At 44.9% G+C, this 14,442-nt stretch overlaps 1 protein-coding gene across 2 annotated transcripts in view; it reads left to right on the top strand.

Annotated features, from left to right (window-relative positions):
* Window positions 1–14,442, top strand: part of CHCHD6 (coiled-coil-helix-coiled-coil-helix domain containing 6) — a 229,032-nt gene that overhangs the window by 734 nt on the left and 213,856 nt on the right. The gene's annotated exons all lie outside the window — the stretch shown is intronic.

The following is a 14,442-nucleotide window of genomic DNA, read 5'->3' as shown; positions in this document are numbered from 1 at the left end:
GGGAGACCTCGGTGTGAAGTGTGAGAAAGAAACATGATCGGCTGCCTCTTTCCTATGCGGGAACCCGCAACCTTCTGACGTACTGGACGACACTCCAACCAACTGAACCGCCAGGCCAGGCCTTAAGCAAGGGCTTTAATGAATGCCTAGCGCCGTGAAAAGGAATGACCTTACCGTATTTTACAAAGCTGTGCTGCTGATTTCAATGACCTGTCTGACCTCCCACCCCCCATCTAGTCACTAGCCTTAGGACCTCCTTGTCCCAGCAAGATGTCAGCTTGCTCCAAGCACAGGACCTCTGCATTTACTGTTTGTCTTTTTTTTTTTAACATAATTTATTAATTTGTTTTCAGGTAATAAGCATATACATATGTTTCTAAAATTATATAATGTCCTCTAATTCTGTTGTAATAATGATTGTATATTAGCAAACACCTAAATGTCTTACCAATTGAATTTATAGGCAACAATATAGGATCATAAAAACATTCATTTCTAATTTCTTCATTTGAAACCACAAATGTAAAGCACTAATTTATTAATGTACCTTGCTGAGAGAACAGGTTTTAAGATTCTAAATCTAGATTTTGATGATTTTTAAATGAATCCTTGGTTTTCCCTATTTCCCCGCAAATCAGTTACAATTTTGAGTATAGTCATATAGCAACCATAATTCAGTTGACTGCTGAGGGTCTTTTTCAAATTGTATCCTTTCCAACATTTTTCTGAAGTCGGTTTCTGGTTGGTTCCATCAATACCAGGGGTTCTTGTATGATGACTGCAGGGCAGTGTTTGCCTAATAGTACAACTTCCACTTGTCCTACCTTACTGAGCTCCATAGGGATGTTTGCAAAAGCCAGACTCTTCTGGATGCTGTGACTGTAGCTTCCAGACATGGTGTTGTCAACCACCTTGCCATTGTACCAGATGCTTTCATTTCCCTCCAGATCTACATCGTCTGTTGCCAAGGTGAGGCAGTCCAGTCTCTGTTTCAGCCCCTTGGATTTAACGTGTTTCACTGCTTGCTTTCCTATGAAGTCTGCTGGCTACATCATGGTTCTGGTTAATGCTTCCTTTATAGGTCCTATCCCAGCCCCACTCCCTCCCCCCCACCCAGCTTTTCTTATGTCCCGCTCTTATCACCCTTGTTATAGTTAAAATATCTGAGTATCCTTCCCTCACCACTTAATCTAAGTCCCTTCCCACCCACACTGTCACACATCTAGTTTTTTTCATAGTGCTTATCACCATTTGAAACTTCTATTAATAATTTACTTGTTTATTGTGTTTCCCAGTACAGGATAAGCTCTTTGAGGCTAAGGCTTTTGTCTGATTAATAAAAGTAGCTCATATTTGAATGCTTATTGGGGGCATGGGATACATAGGTGTCCTCTCATGTAATTTTCAACAGCCCTGTGAGAGATGTGGAATTCTATATGCCCATTTTATAGTCTAAAGACGATTGAGGCACTGAGAGACGAAGTAACTTATCCAGGATCACCTAGGTGACAAGCGGTAGAACTGGATTGAAGTAGGCAACTCGGGCCTGTTCATTGAATGCTATATACTTCCTCCTACACCTGTGTCTGGCAAAAAGTGGGTGCTTTGTAAATGTTGAGTGATTGAATGGATGAACTCAGTGAAACAAAGACCGGGTTTAAATGGAAGGCACAGAGCTGGGTGCAGGCGAGTTAGTTAGGGAGGTGGTTCAGAAAAAGACATCAGGAGGCCTCGCTGCTGGGCAGATGCTCATTTGCAGCGTGACCTTGGGTGAACAACTTATCTTTTGAGTCTTAATCACCACATTAAAAAAAGAAATGGGGGGCTGGAGGGTGTGAAATCCTAGGTGCTGCCTATGGTGAAATGAAGATGTGTGTTGAAGCGTTTAGAGAAAGTACAGAGGTACAGAGTGTTTTTATAGGAGAGTGGGGGCCTCTACTCTGCCTGGCATAGTACTTAGCAAACACATTTGGTGCCTGCTGGTGTTATCCAACCTTAACGTGGCTCCTGCCAAAGGCAAAAGGAGGTTGGTGTTGGAAGATGGAGAGGCAGGAGCCTGAACTGAAATTTAGAAAGATACCCTTGGCCTTGGCTCTGCTGGATGCTCTCCCACCTTTGGCACCTGGTATCCTGGTTTGGGGAATGTTGGAAAGTTAGGTCAGTGGGAGTTTTCTAAGGTTCAGGGGACTCCCTTAAGAAGTGATTTCCTTTAAGTTGACAGGAACATCAACTTTTTGGGCGTCATATCAGACAGGTACATTTTATTTCTAGTTTTCTTGACATATCTGCAAGGTATAAATTCTCTTTAAAGATGGAGAATCAGGCTTAGAGAGGTTAAGGAATTTGTCCAAGGCGTTACGTGAGTAACTTCTGGGACTTTTATTCAGATCTTTTGGGTGCAGAAAACAGCCTTTTCTCACTGCTCCAGCTCCTTCCCCACCACTGATATGCAAGACAGCAAGAAAATTCTGAGACGAAGCCTCCGCCTGTCCCCCTAGGTCTGCGTTTCTCAACCTGTGGGTCGCGACCCCTTTGGAGGTCGAACGACCCTTTCACAGGGGTCACCTAAGACCCTCGGAAAACACATATAATTACATATTGTTTTTGTGATTAATCACTATGCTTTAATTATGTTCAATTTGTAACAATGAAATTGGGGTCACCACAACATGAGGAACTGTATTAAAGGATCGCGGCATTGGGAAGGTTGAGAACCACTGCCCTAGGGGCTGGGGCCTCACTTAGTTCCACCAGAGGCTAAAATGAGAGGAAGCTCTGGGGACAGGTTGCCTGCTGGGCAAACTCATTAGGGAGAATAAATGACTAGTCCTGAGTCACACTGTGGGGTGCATGCCATGACAGCCCCCTCCCCTCCTTCCTCCCTCTTCCTTATGTTCCTGGAGATCAGAGAAAAGGAGGTGACAGCAATGAAGTGTTTTTGTGTAGTGACTTTGTTCGCAGAGTTACTTGAGGGTAGGGGAGTTCACTTTTTCTTTAGGCAGGCGAGTAAAAATCAGTAGACAAGATTGTTGGATATAAAATAAGTTAATTTAATAGAGGGTAGATGCCAAAGAAGAATATCTGATCCAGCTCCTTCAGAGAAAGTTAAATATTCATAAAGACCACTTGTATTTAATCCCCTGGGCCTGGGCCTGGAAAGTGCTCTAGTTCCCTTCAAATGAAATGCTAGGGCCTTACTAGTTTGCACACTTATTTGCATAAATTTACATAGTGAGTTCAAGCCCTATTTTTTTGGAAGGTAAAAGAAATTTAATTAATACAAAATGCTGCAATTATATGCAACTTGTTTTCAGAGCAAGCATGTGTGAAATACATAAGATTTCATTTCAACAAGTATTACTTAACCTCATCCTCCAATAAGAAAAGAAGGCACACATGTGGCAATCATGTCCTATATGTGTCCTTTTCTCTGCCCTTTGTGAGCAGCCATCTTTGGTGATTCAACTGAAATTGGTTGCTCCTCAATTTCCAGACTCCTCACTGTCTTCAGCCTTTTCCCTTCCAACCACTAGGTGGCTCTCCCCTAGTCGCTTCCCCAGCCTTCGGCTTCAGGTGTGTTCCCAGGCTCATTTACACCCTTCATCATCTTGACCATCATTTATTGCTCCTGTGAGGTCAGTCTGGGCCGCTGCTGAGGGGAAGATCAAGGAGGATGTAGTAAGGTACACAAGAAACAGTTCCCGAACATGCCAACACCAGAGAAGCCACATGTTGAGCATTGTACTCATGGCTATCATTTATCCATCACCTCAGAAAAATGCTTACTGTGAATGTGTGATTGTCAGACATAGGGCCTGGGTTTGCAGAGACAAAGGGACAAAGCATAAGGTCCCTGCCTTCATGGAGACCTCAGCCCAGTAGGGAGGACAGACCAAAAGAAAGAAAGAAAAAAGGCAAAGGAATAAAAGAACTGCAGGTGCTATAAAGGAAACAGAGAGTAATGGGGCCACCCGCTAATAGGGATAGTCAGCTTATGCTGCTCTGAGGAGGTGGCTTTGAAGATGTGCCTGAGCCAGCCAGGCGGTGTGCACATATTTACTCTTTGCTGTGTGTTTTGAGAGCACTGTCTCAGATATTCCCCTTGCTGACCTGTGAGATATCATCTCCATCTCAGAGGCGAGAAAACGGGTTCAAGAGGGGAAGTATCCCAAGGTCACAGTGAGTTAGTGGTAGAGCTGGATGCTCAGACGTTCTGACTCCATAACTTGTGTGCATGGCAGCCACATGGGCGGGGATGTGGGAGAACAGTTGACCAGAGAAGGCTGTTTACATGTTACCCTGGAGGCAACACTGCAGTTCTCTAATCAGGAGTGGAGCTTTGCAAAGATTGTGTCTGATGATGGTGATTTTTCTTTTCTCTTTTTTTTTTAAACAGCTTCATTGAGATGTATTTTATGTATAAAATTCACCCATTTCAATGATTTTTTTTTTTTTAGCAAACTTACAAAGTTGAGCAACTGTAATCACAGTCGGAATTTAGAATATTTGCAAGACCTAAAAAGATCCCTTGTGCCTATTTCCCCATTCCCACTTCCAGCCTCAGGTCACCATTGCTCCTGCTTCCATGCATTTATGTTTTCTGGACATTTTATGTAAATGCACTCATACATCTTTTACCGCTGGCTTTCACTGAGCACAATATTTTTGGTCTTGCTTCATTGATGTTGAAGCATATATCAGTAGTTCCTTTTGGTTGCTGGCCATGTCCCCTGACATGTTGCATGGGCGCTTGTAACTCACTACTTCCAGTGGAACTCACCCACGTCCCCTCTTCTGCCACCTAGAAATCACCCTATTTGCTAGGTTGTGAGTGGCTCCATCCAGAAAGCTGGATCCTTCCCATAAGTATAACCCTTCCTTCCCATCCTTACAAGCTCCCCATTGCCTCTAGGTCAAAGGCAGATTCCTCCCTTCACAAAGCCCTCTGCGTATTGGCGCCACTTTCTACCTCTTACTACACATCCTGGCAGGGAAGACGCTTGCTCTTGCTATACTCTTAACTATTTCATGCTTCTGTGTCTGTGTTCTGTTCGCAGCCTGCAGTACTTTCTCTCCCTTTGACTGGCTAAATTCCTCTTCACCCATAGGATCAATTCAAGTGTTACCTTCTGAAGGATGCCTTTCTTGATGTCACTGCCCCACCTCTCAGTGGTCACCATCCTCGGTCCTGCAGGTCCCGTGTTCACCTCCCAGTGCTTATTACTCTGGGCAGAGATGATCTCTTTCTTGCTTACTCCTGTACTACCACTGACAGACCTGACTCCTGCCAGCTTGTTTTTCTGGAAACTGCCTTGGGTGCTCAGCCTGACAGGAGGAGCCCTAGGCCCTGCTAGGAGGGAGCAGTGAGCTGCAGTTTATCTCCTGGTGCCCAGTGGGTCCTTAGAAAGTGGTGCCCTGAGAGGCTATGGGTATGGCCGTGCAGACCTAGCTAACTGCTGACTCACCACAGACCTTGGGCAAGCTGCCTCTCTGCACCACACCTTCTCCATTCCTTGCATGAGGAGGACGCCTCTCCTGCCCACGGGGGAGCTGATGCATTAGTTAATGCGAAGGATAATGCTTAGGAAGCTGTCTCCACATTGTTACTTCTCAGATGTGTCTAGATGAGTAACATTTTAAGACTAACAAGTGCTAATTTTCATACTGACATTTTCCTAATTTAAGTAGGCTTTCTGTTTTATAAGTACACACATATTCCCCTTCCACTCCTTACCCTAGGGCTCAATAAAGCACCATAAACTGGGAAATGTGACTTTCAGAAATATATCTATATATCTCTAGCTCTATATCTATAATCTATATTTTACTATTATTTTTTAAATTTTGAATTGGCCCTTCTATGCACATGGTTACTCGTCACCTCAGAGTGGCTCTTTTACTGCCTACCTTCACTGGTACAAGTATCACTGTTAGGTGCTCCAGCTTTGGATGGGAGTCTTGGTGCCAGCACTTAGGACTTCCTGTAATCTTGGGTGAATTGTTTGACCTCCCTGACTCCAACTTCTTCATCTGTAAAATGGGAATGCACCTAGCCTGGGGCCTGGCATGTGGGGCATGCTCAATGAATATTAAGTAATGGCTGTTTTTATCATTATCTTTAAACTAGAGGCCCGATGAATGAAATTTGTGCAAGGGTAGGGCTTCACAACCCCAGCTGCCTCATGGCCCTGCCCCTCTGCCCGCACCTGCCTTAGCCTGGCGCTGCCCACGTCTGCTACCACCCCCCCCATTCCCTGGTTCTGTGGAGCCCCCCAATCGATTGCCCCACAGAGGGTGGCCTGGGCCTCTCTCTTTGGGGCGATCATGGAACCCCTCCTCCCCCCCCCCCCCCCCCCGATTGATTGCTCTGCTGGCCAGTGGCCTGGGCCTGCCTCTGGGGCGATCATGGGATGATGGCGGGCCGCCCAACCAATCGCATTGCACCTGCCTTGGCTGGCCTGGTGCCAGTACGTGTCATAGCGTGGTCGTCCAGAAGGTCATCCGGACAGTTGTCCGGACGGTCGTTCTGCTGTTGGGTCGTTGGTTGATTTGCATATTATGCTTTTATTATTGTAGATAGGAAGCCCTGTTATCAATCTAGAGTTGAGTGCTTTTGTAGCTATGAGCTTTGTTGCCCCTTCTGGAGTTTGGGGACATCACCTCCTCTCTGGTCTGCCCCTCGGCACTTTGTTGCCAAGGATTCCCTATTTCTCTACATGCAGCCTCTTGCAGCTTCCTGTGTAGTCTGTCTATTTGCCTGTGAAACAGAGCTGCTTGGATGGACTTAGATCCCCCCGCACACACACAAGAACTGTTCTTGGCTCACTGTAGACACCCCATTTCCAGTTAGCCAAGTATGGGTTTTTCTGTCGTCTTTCCCTCATTTAGTCCTTTAACACTTTTTCTTCTTTCAAGATGCATCTGATTTTTAAATACACCTGCTTATAATTTCTCATGAATCCTTTCAGGCTTTTTCAAGCCTCCATATAAAAGTATACTCTTTCCCTTTTTATAGTATACATGAGATCATACTGTAAAATGCTTCTTTCACTTGTCCTGTGCACCGGTCAGCTGCCAGGTCTTCAATCATTTTACTTCCTTGGTGTCTCTTGCATCCATTTCCTCCCTGTACTTCTGTGATTGCATTTCTGTCCTCTTAGTCCTGATGTGCACTGTTGGTGCCAGACTATTCTGTGCAAGGTGAAGCTCAAGTTCCTCTTCAGAAACCATTGGCAGCTCCCAATTGACTGCAGAATAAATTGCAGCCTCCTTACCTTGTCATTCAAGGCCCTCACCAAGGGGAGCCCACCAGCCTCCCATCTGGTTTTCTTCATGGACCTGTGCTATGTCAGGCGGAACGCTGGACTTCTCTGAGTGTCGTTCCCCTTTACTCTCACCCCTTCTCTGCAGTCATGTTTTTAGCCCAAGTCAGGCCATCTCCCTTCCAGCTGGAACTTAGGGTTCCTTTATTAGAACTCTCAGGCACCTTAGTTGAGCTTCATATACCTGACAGCTTAGCAGCTTGTGTCATCTGTATGAGTTTATTTTGCCCACCCTATTGGACCATAAGCTCTTTGAATGTAAAGCTCTTGGCTGTTACATCTTTACATGCTCCATTGCACTAATGTGTTATGAGCATATGCCTTTAGTAAATATTTATTTAGTTCATATCTTTAACAAATACTGAGCATCTCCAGTGTGCTGTGCAAAACAGAATCCTGCTCCCATGGAGCTTATATTCTGGTGGGAGTAATGGCAAGCAAGTGGTCAAATGTGAGTTAGGGCTTCTCAGCAATCCTGACTCCTTCTTTGCTTTAGATTTGCAGTAGTTGTCCCTTCCAGGGGCCCTTCCTGCCTGTGAGTGTTACTTTGCAAGTGCAATTCCCCTTGCTCTTGTCGTTGGGGGGTCACATCCTTTTACCCACAGCAGACTGGCTATGGAGTCAAGCAGCCTGGCTTGCACTCTATGAGCTTCATGGCCTCAGCAAGTGCTTGGCCCTTTCTGTGCCTTGGTTTCCTCTACTGGGAGGTGGGTGTTGCTTGTAGTTATTATGACTCTGACCTTCTCCATTATAATGGGTCAGCAGGACACTGCTCACTCCTGTCATGGTTCTTCCATTCAGTGCTAGATAAGACCCACTTGTGATTTTTCTGGCAGCACCTTTCTCCTCTAGCCTTTTAGTCGTGGGGTAGCCACATGACTTACTGATAGACCTCTGTGGTTTAGTAAAGAAACCTCTAGTCCCCTCTTTAGGAACTTGCCTCGAAAGTACGTGAGGAAAATGTTTGGTTGCAGTCATACAATGGTAATCGTTAGGATGTGGGGTCTGGGTTCCCAAGCGCATTTGTTAGGACAGATGTGGTGAGGTCTTGCATGTGTGTGACTTAGATTGAGGGCTGACTTTGGCTGTTGATGGCCTGCCAACCTGTGGCCATGGAAGCCCTGGGCTAGGGCTGTGGGCTGGAGAGGGGAGGAGAGAGAGTCCCTTCTTGGACTCTATGTTGTTGGTGGAGACCTGTGGAGCTGCCAGCCAACCGCACCATAGTGGTGGCACAGAAAGGCCCCTCTTCTTGAAATCCTGTTACTCCACACTGAGGGCAGGAGGTCGGAGCTGGAGGGTGCTTTAAAACAGTCTTCCTTATTTAATTTTGACCAGATAACGCATGAGAACACTTAGAACAGTGTTCAGTTTATAGTATACTAGAGGCTTAGTTCACGAATTCATGCATGGGTGGGGGCCAGCTGGCCTGCCCTGATGGGTGCCCATTGGGCTGGGCTTGCAGGGGGGGAGGGGCCATGGGTGGTTAGCTAGCTGGCCCAGCCCCCGGATCAGGCTGGTTGGCTGCCTTAGTTCACGTCATAGCCACTGGTCATTCTGGTTGTTCTGGTCGTTCCTCTGTTCCCGTCACTGGGCTTTTATATGTATATAGATGGTGAATATTACCTATCGTTATTACCATAGTCCCTTTATCCATAGTTTTGTTTTCATCAGTTTGAGTTACCCGTGGCCAATCAACTGTGGTTAGAAAATATTAAATGGAAAATTCCACAAATAAAAAATTCATAAGTTTTTTTTTCTTTTTTCTTTCTTTTTTTAATATATTTTATTGATTTTTTACAGAGAGGAAGGGAGAGAGACAGAGAGCTAGAAACATCGATGGGAGAGAAACATCGATCAGCTGCCTCCTGCACATCTCCCACTGGGGATGTGCCCGCAACCCAAGTACATGCCCTTGATCGGAATCGAACCAGGGACCTCTCAGTCCGCAGGCCGACGCTCTATCCACTGAGCCAAACCGGTTTCGGCCCAACTTTTCTTTTCTTTTTTTTTTGGGGGGGGCTGTTACTTCTTTTTATTTTATTTTATTTTTTTTAATTAAATCTTTATTGTTCAGATTATTACATTTGCTCCTCTTTTTTTCCCTCCCATAACTCCCCTCCTCCCAGTTCCCGTCCCACCCTCCGCCCTCACTCCCCACCCACTGTCCTCATCCATAGGTGCACGATTTTTGTCCAGTCTCTTCCCGCATCTCCCACACCCCTTTCCCCCCCAAGAATGGTCAGTCCATTCCCTTTCTATGTCCCTGATTCTATTATAATCACCAGTTCATTCTGTTCATCAGATTATTTATTCACTTGATTCTTAGATTCACTTGTTGATAGATGCATATTTGTTGTTCATAATTTGTATCTTTACCTTTTTCTTCCTCTTCCTCTTCTTAAAGGATACCTTTCAGCATTTCATATAATCCTGGTTTGGTGGTGATGAACTCCTTTAGCTTTTCCTTATCTGTGAAGCTCTTTATCTGACCTTCAATTCTGAATGATAGCTTTGCTGGATAAAGTAATCTTGGTTGTAGGTTCTTGGTATTCATCACTTTGAATATTTCTTGCCACTCCCTTCTGGCCTGCAAAGTTTCTGTTGAGAAATCAGCTGACAGTCGTATGGGTATTCCCTTGTAGGTAACTGAGTTTCTTTCTCTTGCTGTTTTTAAGATTCTCTCTTTGTCTTTTGCTCTTGGCATTTTAATTATGATGTGTCTTGGTGTGGTCCTCTTTGGATTCCTTTTGTTTGGGGTTCTCCGCGCTTCTTGGACCTGTAAGTCCATTTCTTTCACCAGGTGGGGGAAGTTTTCTGTCATTATTTCTTCAAATAGGTTTTCAATATCTTGCTCTCTCTCATCTTCTGGCACCCCTATAATTCTGATGTTGGTACGCTTGAAGCTGTCCCAGAGGCTCCTTACACTATCCTCGCATTTTTGGATTCTTTTTTTCATTCCACCCCTCCGGTTGGGTGTTTTTTGCTTCCTCGCATTTCAAATCATTGACTTGATTCTTGCGCTCCTCTGGTCTGCTGTCGGGAGTCTGTATAATATTCGTTATTTCAGTCCGTGTATGCTTAATTTCTAGTTGGTTCCCCAACATAACATCGAGGGGCTCATTAGTTTTCTTGTAGATCTCATTAAGTTTATCGGCGGCTTCTAAACAGTTCTTGAGAGACCTTAAAAGTGTGGTTCTGAACTCTATATCTTCCATTGACAATTTTGTCCTGTTTCTTTGTCTCCGCATTTTGTTATGCTTCCTTGGTGCACCCCCTAGTGGTCTTTGTTCGAAGTCTTATAGTTAAGCCTTGATTGTTGTAGCTAATACCAGGGAGGGTTTGACCTCCAGGCCAAGTGGCTATGAGAATCAGCTGTGTCTGGAGTGAGAGAACTTCTGTCCTCTAGGGAGGTGCTAATCTAGCCTTTGCCTGAGGCTATCCGGCAAATGCCTCTGTGCAGGGCTTGGGCGGGGCGGGTCGGCGGGGCAGGTCGCACAGGATCAACAGGGTGGGCTGGAGAGAGCAGTTATGGCGGCTCTCAGTCCTGTCCCCAGGGGCTCTGCCTCTCTGAGTCCCAGCACCCGCTGCAAACCTCGGAGAGAAAGCTGCACTCGCTCTGACTGAAGCCAGACAGTCCCGCTTCTCCCATTTGAGTCTGGGTCCCTAAAGACTCGCCCGTATCTGGAGCTCAGAGTCTGCATCTCCCTCCCGATTGAAAACGCCAACAGCGCCCTCCGCTGCCAGCCCGCTCCGCACACTCCGCACCTCAGAATTTGACTTCAGCACTGCGCCTCCTCTGAGTGTCCGTATGCGTTTCTCTTTCCTCCTAGTTGTAGGACTTCCACTCAGCCAGCGTTCCTGTGGTTCTGGGTGATGTCTGTTCAGTCTTTTAGTTTCACTTTTGAAGTAGTTGTTCAAGGCAGCAAACTCCGGCATTAACCTATGCCGCCATCTTGGTTCTCCTCAAAAAATTCATAAGTTTTAAGTTGTGCCCTGTTCTGAGTAGTGTGATGAAATTTCACACTGTCCCACCCAGGATGTGAAAGATCCCTTTGTCCAGTATATCCATGCTGTATGTACAGTACAATACGCTAATTTGAGAGAGAGAGACCACATTCACATTACTTTTATGACAGTATATTATTATAATTGTTATATTTTATTTTTAGTTTTTGTTATTAATTTCTTGCTGTGCATAATTTATAAATTAAATTTTATTGTAGGTATGTATGTATAGGAAAAACCAGTATACACAGGGTTTGGTACTATCATGGTTTCAGGCACCCACTGGGAGGTCTTAGAACATATCCCCTGTGGATACAGGGGACTACTGTATTATTAATTCTGGTATTTTTACATCCAGTATGTGCCTGGTATGGATTGTAATTAGTATTTGTATAGTGCTTTGCAGTTCCCCATTATAGCCAATACTGGTTTTTACTTGGTGCCAACTGCTTTATGTAGATTGCTTCATTTAATCCTCACAACAACTCAACAGTCTATGCCATTAATTATTTCCATCTCACAGATGAAGAAACTGACTTAGAGATAAGAAGTCCCTTGTCCAAGGTCATGCAGCTACCAAATAGCTTAGTTGGGATTCAAACTCAGGCCCCTCTGAGCCCAAAGCACTTAATTCCTGAGATGTATCACAGGGATTCCCATTTCATAAGTGAGAGAGGTGATGCCCAGAGAAGCTAAAGAATTGGGTGAAGGCCACACAGCTGGAGTATAGGTGGCACTCCTCTTTCCTTGCACTGCTCTGGGTTTGGCCTTCCATCTCCTGACCACATAGGACCGTATCTGGCCAGCTATGATGGCACAGTGACCAGTGGGCCTTTAGCACCGAGTTCCAGACCCGTCTGGCTCTGGAAGCCTCCATTCTGGTTCTGTTGGTACAGGGAGCACTGTCCAGATGGTGTTTATTCTCACACGACTACTGTGTGTATATGTATATTTGTTGATTAAAAATATTACTTGCTCTATTTTGTAGCAACATTTAAAAATATTACAAATCTCCTACTGCCAATAAGAAGCGTGCCAATGTTTTCCTTAACCCCTCACTGACCTAGTAATAAGGTTCGGATGATACCACCTGGGCTGGAACTAGGAGATCAGAGCCTGTGACTCACCTGTGTAGAACCCCACTGTAGCTGTTCTGGCCCTTGGATCAAATGTGATCTTTTGCCAGGGCGTATGGTCTTGCCTTTGCCCGACTCTTTGGCCTGATCATCTGGTCCTACTCTCCTTCTTACACACTGGCCTTCTGTCAGGCCTTTGGACATGCCAGCTTCAGTTCTTCTTTGAGACTTTGCACTTACCCTCTCCTCTGCTTGGAACTAGATCATTTTCTCCTGGCTCTACAGATGTAAATGTGGAGGCAGAAGTCTTGGCATTAGTGTCATCTCCTCTAAGAGGTCTCTCCCAGTGCCTGTGGCGTCCCATAACTACAATATTGTGTTTTATTTTTTTCTAGCACTTATCACTAACATGTCACTGATTTTTAAGACACATTTTAACATCTCTGAACTAGAGATATCATAAAACAGGTGGAATGGTAACTTCATTGGTGTTTTTTGTCATCAGGTTATGTAAAAATAATGGTATGATTTATAGCTGTTTTAGATTATCTTAGGTTGGATGAAATAAGATTTGTAAGATTGTTTACTTATTTATTGTCTCACCTCCCATTAGAATGTAAGCTCCATGAAAGCAGGGGTCATGTCTTTCATTGCTGTTTCTTTCACCTTCTGTTTCTAGGACATTGCTGTCACACAGTTGGTACTTAATAAACAAATACTTGCTGAGGGAAAATGGGTTGGAGTTACCTTGTCCTTGGCCAGGCTGCTTCCTCTGGTCCCCAGGCCTCCTTTCTAAGTGTGCCAGCACCTGTTCTTCCCGGTCACATGACCCTTTATAGCGTGACCATTACCAAGGTGACTGCCTGTTTCATGCACATCACACATCATTGATTACCCACACCCACATGGATTTCAGTGCTCTCCCTCCGGATACATGTCTCAGAGGACTGGTGCATCTCAGAGAGTCCGCTGGGAAATTTGGGGCTTAGGGGTTGGGGGAGGAGGTACATGTTTAACAACTGACTTTTCTTCCAAGAAAGTGCCCTCATTTGTAGCATTTGCTAATTTCTGTGGCTTTTAGGCTAAGTGTCTGATACGATATGTATATGTTTGATCCTTAATTTATGCTATGCTGTAGAACAATTGTTTTGAATTAAAAAAAATTTATCAGGTCTCAAAAAAATGTCTGTGGCCAATTTCAAGCTGGTTATGAAGTCAACCAGCTTGCAAAATTTCTGAAAATTTAAATATTAGCCTTCGCAAGCCAATTCCAGCACAGAGTTGGGACATCAAATCTTCTTTCCATGCAAATTCACTTTGAGTACCAACTCCATGTCCCTATCTGCCTGGAAAAATATCCCATCTCAGCCTTGCTGTCACTTCACACCCAATCAGGGGTCCCACCCTGACCCCCTGGGTAGCTGATTTGAGCAAGAAATGGGTACTTGACTGTGTGTAGAGTTTACTCTTGACTTTCCAAAACATTGACTCATTACAGGCTTTAGTTGCTATGCTGTAAAAATGAGCGAGGGAGCCAGTGGGTTGTAAGGTCTCTTTCCCTTTTATAATCTGGGATTTAATATCTACAATCAAGCTAATTTACTATTTTCCAAAAATAGTCTCTCTTTTCTGTCATTCTCACTCAGAGTCTTCCAATAACTTAAGATCAAAACTCCTTTTTCTTTACCTCTACACTCTCCTTTGTTCCTCACTACCGAGGCAACACTAGACAAAGCCTGTTACTGCACGTTACTGCTGCTGCTGCAGGCCCTTGACACTTCATGACTGAGGGCATGCCCCATACTCCAGTATACTCCTATGACACTCTGATTCACCTTCCAAAAACACCGCATCTATTCTTTCCCGGTTCAGAAACTTTCAGCAGTGCCCACAATTGTTTGAGTCCTGTGTGTAACTTTGAAGTTCCTTTTAGTACCAGCTTCATCCAGGTTTTTAACCACACCTGGCTGTCGGTGTCTCTCTCCCACGTGCCCAGCCCATCACTGTGCGAGATTACCTCTTCTTCCCCTCCACACTCT

The sequence above is a fragment of the Myotis myotis genome, unplaced genomic scaffold (assembly GCF_014108235.1).
Source record: "Myotis myotis isolate mMyoMyo1 unplaced genomic scaffold, mMyoMyo1.p scaffold_m19_p_9, whole genome shotgun sequence".
Taxonomy (NCBI): Eukaryota; Metazoa; Chordata; class Mammalia; order Chiroptera; family Vespertilionidae; genus Myotis; species Myotis myotis.
This window is presented reverse-complemented; position numbering and strand designations above follow the sequence as displayed.